At 43.6% G+C, this 6,963-nt stretch overlaps 1 long non-coding RNA gene across 2 annotated transcripts; it reads right to left on the reverse strand.

Annotated features, from left to right (window-relative positions):
* Positions 1 to 1,017: 1,017 nt before the first annotated feature.
* LOC107309139 lies at positions 1,018 to 3,537 on the reverse strand. Of its 2 annotated transcripts, XR_001553087.2 has the most exons (4): positions 3,025 to 3,537; positions 2,622 to 2,753; positions 2,064 to 2,181; positions 1,018 to 1,975 (listed from the first exon to the last, which is right to left on the reverse strand). It is a non-coding gene; the product is annotated as an uncharacterized LOC107309139 (long non-coding RNA). The 2 variants fall into 2 exon arrangements; XR_001553088.2 differs by lacking the exon at positions 2,064 to 2,181.
* Positions 3,538 to 6,963: the final 3,426 nt, after the last annotated feature.

The raw sequence follows: 6,963 nt of genomic DNA on the forward strand, positions 1-6,963 counted from the left end.
TCATCTGCATACTTTCTCCATCAGCATCCTGCCTTCATGTGCAGCAAGTATCAAACAAAACCCTTCAGCTCTGTTCACAGAGTCCTGCCAGTGATCTCAAAAGCAGTTTTGCTCAAAGGATAGACAGAGAGAGATCAGAAAGCTACCCATGGAAGGGAAAATATTCTCTGCATAGATTTTATTTCTCAATACAGGAAATACCTTTGAATTTTCCTACTCTTGGTCTTGTTACAGGGAATCAGTGATTACAAAGAATAATCACAGAGGGATGTTTGGTCATCTTTGCGTTTTAAGTACTACATGTTAGAGATAAATTAGAGATTTATGTCTTGCTATATTATAAATAATACGAAGGGTTGTAAAACGCTGCTGCAGAAAGTAAAAGCCCAGAACAGTTAAATAACTTTCTGAGGTCCCAGAGCAAGTTGTTGATAAGAATCAAGAACAAAATCCATGTGAAACAGCAAAACAGCACAGAATCCAACATGGCTGTCAAGATGCCTATCAGTTTCAAGTGGACCATGATTTAGTCCCCAGAGTCTTGACTTCTAACCTGCCATTCCTGTGGCACAGTAGATTACCAGCTGAGAAACTCCTCCATTTCAGGCTTATCACCACGATGAAGCATGTGAAATGCATCTTGATAAGCAAGTGATGATAAATGTATTTCTAAAATATGGTTTAAAAAAATAAGCCTAGTGACAGGGAAAATGTTTTCCTAGATTTATGTGCTCTATCAGATCCTGAAACCATGTCACTGCTATTCTTACGCAGTCCAGAAGTCCAGAAGATTATCACTAGCTTCAACAAAACTGAATGAGTTTGCTTCCCAAATGAGAAGTTAATCATAAAAAATCCAGGGTACTGCATCAAAACAGGGTTAAACAGCTTCATTTAACATTCAGCATAGGTTTAATTACTGTACAGCTTGATCTCCTGGAGTTTTTGCTTCCTTCTCAGACACTGCCAGAGATAATCAGGGATAGGAAGAAAGAAATAACTGTTGATGTCACCATATACTTTAGAAGATACATCTCTTCAATTAATTAATAAAGAAAAATGGTCAAAACATTGCAATGCTCCCATGACATCAGATGAGGAGAGCCAGCTATAGGCAGCAACATATATCTTATACAAAGATGGCTACAATGGCTTCCAAAATCCCAGCCCATGAGAACCTCTGCACTGAAAAATCCAAACTTTTTCTCACAGACTAACGTACCCTATGGTAACAGGCAGAGACAAAGCTGCCCTTATCAGCTGCAGGGCTTTCTATGTAAAGAGACCCAGCCAGAGGACGAAGCTGAGCTCCCTGTACCGGGCAGAGGTGGTTGAGGGACACCAAGAATAGCAGCAAACAATGGGGCTGCACCAGAGGGCCTGATATGCAGCAGTCATTGTTTGCTTTGCACAATGAGAAAACAGCAGTGTCACATCCTCCCTGCAGAGCAACGTAGCTACTTCTGTAGCTTTTGTTGTCTGCTGTTCAGAAGATCTTGTTCTTGGAAAAGCGTGCTGAATTATACACATTCTCAACTTTGCTTTCCTCTTACGGGGCTCAGTTCAGCTTTAATTCCTCTAAAGGCACACTCAAAGACCTCATGACCTTGCTTATATTCCTCCTGAATGCTTCTGCACAACACCCGGGCTTTGCTGATAAAAGTGCATCCAAACTGAAAAACTAACAGTAGGAAACAAAAAATATTAATAGTTCAATCGCAAGCAGGTTGTTAAACCAAGTACATTAATCTGCTTACAGTGGAGGAACAGAGCACTCCCTTTCCCACAGGCAGATGTGCTGATGAGGAGCACAGCTCCTCCAGCAGTGCCAATGCAGCGACAAAGTAATCCCTCCTAAACATGATGCTGACAGGTGAATCCATGTCCTGTGATAGAACACTGCTTACAGAAGCCTTTCCCAGGGCAGAGTGGAAGCAGTCCTCAGGTCTGGAGATCTCTAAACACCAGGTCAGGCCTGCAATTAAGAAAAAAGAAAGCAAGATCTTAATCTTACAACAAAAAGCATCCACACTACAAACTACTGTTTGATCCAAAGTGCTTACAGCATACAAACAGGATCCTTTAGGACTTACTCCACCTAGATTAAGTTCTCGCAACTTCAGATATTTACCAAGTGATCAAAGCAATTATTTTCCTTCAGCGTGGTTTTAAGAAGTACATCTATAATGAAAGAAGCAGCAATAAAACACACAGAAAACTCGTGGGGAATTTAGAAAAAAAAACAGCCTCACCATCTGTGCTCAAATTGTTTGGATAAGATTAGCCTTAGAAATGATAAAAATTGCCCAGAACTAAAAAATATGGGTTGAGGTGGGGGGGAAGAGTATGGTTTATTTCTTTCCACTAATGTTTGTTGCTGTTGTATTGGCTTTATTGGTTTTGTTGTTGTTGTTTTAATTCTGTGAGCTTTGGTTCTTTTAAAAGAAGATGAATTTGTTTAAGAAAAAAATAGTTTCACTAAGACTTTCATCCCAAATTTGGCAAAGCAAATCAGATATTCCAGACAAGCTCCTGCGCAGAATGCTTATCAGCCCCCAGCCTTAGTCTTTCCCATCAGTCCTCTTGCACCCTGATGTCTATGTCCCAACACAAGCACTCACTTTCATTTAGATAAAGCCCTCTCCATGCTGTAAAGTGCCAGTATAGCCCCAGACCAATACTCATCTGCTGAATGGCAGCTTCTCTGGGGACACCAGTAGGTTTAGTCCATCCTTAGGCAGGAGGACCCACTCCTGGCAGGAAGAAATCATTAAATCCACATCATCAGTGTAAGATAAATGAAACATTCTGATATTTTCTTGTTGCTTAAGGAGCTAGCATTCTGTTATGCCAAAGTCTTGCTTTTGTAACTCAGAAAGCAAGTATTTAGTATTACTATTTAACGCAACATTATATTATCTTTATGGTAGAAAGCAAACTTGTATGAAAAAGTAAAAGATACTGACAGAGCAGGTGCTCTCTGCAGGCAGAAGAATGCACTACTCAGAGCAGTTATATCCTTACCTCCAACCAATCAGCTGTTTCAACTGCTCTGACACCTCAGAGGAGATAATCCCACTAACAAGCACCTGATTATGCTCAGTGCTCCTCTGGGCAAGGGGGAGCAGCACAGCAATCTGATTTCAAGCTGCAACCCTCCCAGCCTCATCTCCAGCTGCTACCCCCAGTAAATACCATCTTGGCTTTTATCCAGTAATGTGAAGAGGTGACCAGTGATGACTTTCTCCTCCTCATAGCCCAGCTAGGATTAGAGCACATGAAACCTGCTGTTTCTCAGCCCCCCTGCAGCCTATTTGTAACCTTTGTGCAACAGCCCACATTTATTAGCTTCTCCATGTCCTACAGCACACCTGGCTCTCCTGCCACACTCCTTAAAGATGCTGGCAGGATACAAACCCCCTTCTGAGGAATAGGAAAGCCCTCTCACAGCTGCCAACAAAAGCTGTGAAATGAGTATCTTACCTTTTAAATTGACATTGCAAGAAAAAACACAAAACATTTTCAGTGTATTTAAGTTAAAGACAGGAGGGGAATACATTCATATTTTAGACCTATTTCTCAGAAAGAGGATAAAGCATGTGCAGGAGCAGCTTCTGCAGGGTATTCCTTGACTCTAGCAACATGTTCTGCCCTTCAGGACTTTGGATACCACCTCAGGAAACAGGGTGCAGTACAATGAAATCATGAAACACTGATAGAGCACAGGAAATGAGGGGCAAAAGAGATAGGGACCAACTAGATCTTAATTCTATACATATTGCTTCTGCCAAGTAGCACAAATTTTAAGGGAAAACAAACCAGTTTGTCAGAGGAAAACACCTGCAGCTCTATGAGAATTCAACAGTTTTGAATTTGAACTTTTGTTTCACTGGTTTAAATTAAGCAGTTGGTAATGTGCTGCCAAGTTTTCCTTATTGTGCCTCCACACAACTATTACCCGTGAGCCTCTGAGGAAACCATGGCACAAAGTGGTCACAAGGGAGGCTCTACAGGAGAACTCTGAAGTTTATTGTCACAAATGAGGCATAAAGTGCCTTTGCTCTGTTCTCGGGAGCCTGGAAAAGCAGAGTATCTGAATCAGATTAGCCTGCTGGGTACCTAAGAAAAACAAGAGCAAGTATTCAGAGCATACTGACCACCTACTGCTTATGCATGGGGCTGACAGGGAACATATGTGAAGACACTGTGGTGCTGGGAGGATCTGAAGACCCCCTCCCTACCACAAGCAAGCTTTCTTTTGACTGCACAGTTTGAGCCTAGATCACTCCCAGTTCTCCTGTGATCTCCACCACAGTGACTGTGCAACTAGTAGGAGTTTTCCCTTGTGCAAGCAGAAAGTTTTACATAGCTTTTTTCCCCTGGAAACATTCATCTCAGCAGTCCTCCTCCACCCACCTACATCTTCTCTAAATCCTGCTGCTCCTTCTGCATTCATTAATTCCCCAGATAGTTTTGTGCTGGCTGAACTGATAGCTGGGAATAGGAAGTTTTCCCCAGTGGGGACAAGGGCAAGAAAAAAAAAGGAAAAAAAGCTTATTTTCTTAATATCTGGGTGACAGAATCCACTGAGACAGCATCAAACTGTTTCTTGTGCAGTATCTTGTACCAAAGCCTCAGCTCCTTGGACCAGGGAGCTTTGTGGAACAGAAGACTTTTCCCAGGAGACCCCACTTCCTGGGAAGGTTTATTTCCTTACAGCCTGAGATCTGAGAACACGTCTGGAAGCCCAGGAAGGCGCCTTCCTCCACCTCATCCCTCAGGACGATGCAGATCATCAACCTGCCAGCCCACTGTGTTACCCCAGCTGCACTTTCCAGGATGCTGAAGAGGCCGTGGGAGCATTCTGTGAATCAGAAGGGCTTGTGCTGTGCTGCTCTACTGATAGATTTGAACACCCCCAGTGCATCACATCAGGCAGGAGCTGCAATGGGCTTGTAGCACGCACAGTACATTGCCACAATACAAATTCCACAGGGCACACATCAGCAAAATCAGGCCCACTGACTGAAATCTGCATCCATTGGTGCCTGTGCAGAGGTCATTCAATCTTCATCCTGCTTTTAATCCATTTTAAAGCTGTCTTTTCATTAACGTGACACAGCTGCAAATTCAAAACCTTAAGCTTCTGTGCTGAGGATTTAAGAAGGGCAAAAAAACAAATGCTGGGAGACAAATATAACTGGAGTGGCAACTAACGGAGAGGAATTTTGAGACCACAGGTAAGGGTATTTTTCAGACTCATTTTTTGAAAGCCGTTAAGGAACAAAGATCAAGTTGGCCCCACACACAACTACAGAAACAAAAGCCATCAAATCCAAGTCAGAGGAATGGAAAGTTGTGTCTCTGCATGCTAGTTTTGCCTGATCTCTGCCCCAGGATAAAGGAACCACTGCTGCCTCTGCATTTGCCCTTGGGCAGGAGACAGGCAAGTGCAAACAGTCAGGCCCAAGCAGTGCCCAGAGGCAGGGCCAGGCACTGTCTTCCTCTATTTGCTGTTGCTTCATGCGCCTGCCTTTGGGTTTGCACGCCAAGCACACCTGCAGGCCTGGCAGGTTGGGCTGAACTGTTCCGGAGGGACAAACTGCATTACATCTCCAGGCCCCAGGCCAGGGATGATTAGCCAGGGGAAACAGAAGATTTTTCCAGAGGAAAGCCCTTGGAAACAGCTTTTGAGGAAGGAAGACAGACTCAGATTTGTATCTATTGTCTTAAGAACAAAGGGAAACTCCAGGCAGTTTAAGAGTGACACTGGCTGAGCCAACATGCATCACCTCACACTTTATACCCTCCAAGGGCCCCTGCCCTCTGCAGTTCTCAGCCCACCACCAAAGGACTTTGGTTCTCCTTCATCACTTTCTGCTGACATCTGGCAGATGACTGATTCAGGAGGCACCATTTCTGAAGCATCAGAACCATGATCCCCTCAAGAACTCTCTCACAACAGTACTAGGACATCTGTCCGGCTTACACAAGCCCAGTGTGCACAGAACAAGATCCTGTTTTGACATCCATCTACAGGACAAACACTGCCTCCTTTAGATGGAGGGCAAGGCTCCTGCACACAAAGTGCTACTGACTGTAATGGAGATGATGAATTGTCAACCCTAATGGTCCAGAGTAGCTCCCCTGCTCTTCCTCTAGGCTACAGATGTCAAGGGGCTTAATCACTGGTAAGCTTGCCTTTTTCTCTCCTCAGCTAAACTCTGGATATTGCCTGCTATTAGAAAAATGGCTTCTCCTACAGCTCTTTTACCATATGGCTACGTTAGCATTATTGCTCAGATTAAGGACTTCCAGCCATCTGCTGGGCTATCTGCACCTGTTCCCTGCCTGTCCCTACCACAGCCCAGTCACTGCAGACTGGAACAGGGCACACCCCTGGTTGCAAAGGGATTTTTCCACCTCACACCTCAGGGCTGTGAGCAAGGTGAGCAAGCAGTGCAGCCATTTATTTGTTCAGGATTGGTCAAGATCTCAAGGAGGCTTAGAAACCTCCTCTCACTGCACGTGGGCCAAAGTCAATGCTGGAGAATGCTAAAAAATCTGGCCTTTTTAGCATAAATCCCATCGTTCTTCAGGTCAGTCTTGCATAAAAAACTGTTCCTCTCTCACTCCATTAGTGCCCCTGTTCCCAAATCTTAATCTGATTACAAAATCAGATTTGGAATTTCTTTTGGAATGAACAAAATCAGCAACACACTTTATAAGCTACTGGAAAGGTGAACCTTTGGCAAGGGGACAAATCAAGACATACAAAGATTTTATGGCTATTTTTATAAAGTTCCAGAATAGAACAGATCCGGTTGGAAATAAAGTCCAACCAACTGGCCGCTTGAGGCTAACCAAAAGTAAACACATCATTAGAAGCATTCTCTAAAAAGCTTTTAAATATTGACAGTTTCAGGGCATCAATCACCTTGTTAGGCAGCCTAGATTGCGATG

The sequence above is a fragment of the Coturnix japonica genome, chromosome 2, assembly GCF_001577835.2.
Source record: "Coturnix japonica isolate 7356 chromosome 2, Coturnix japonica 2.1, whole genome shotgun sequence".
Taxonomy (NCBI): domain Eukaryota; kingdom Metazoa; phylum Chordata; class Aves; order Galliformes; family Phasianidae; genus Coturnix; species Coturnix japonica.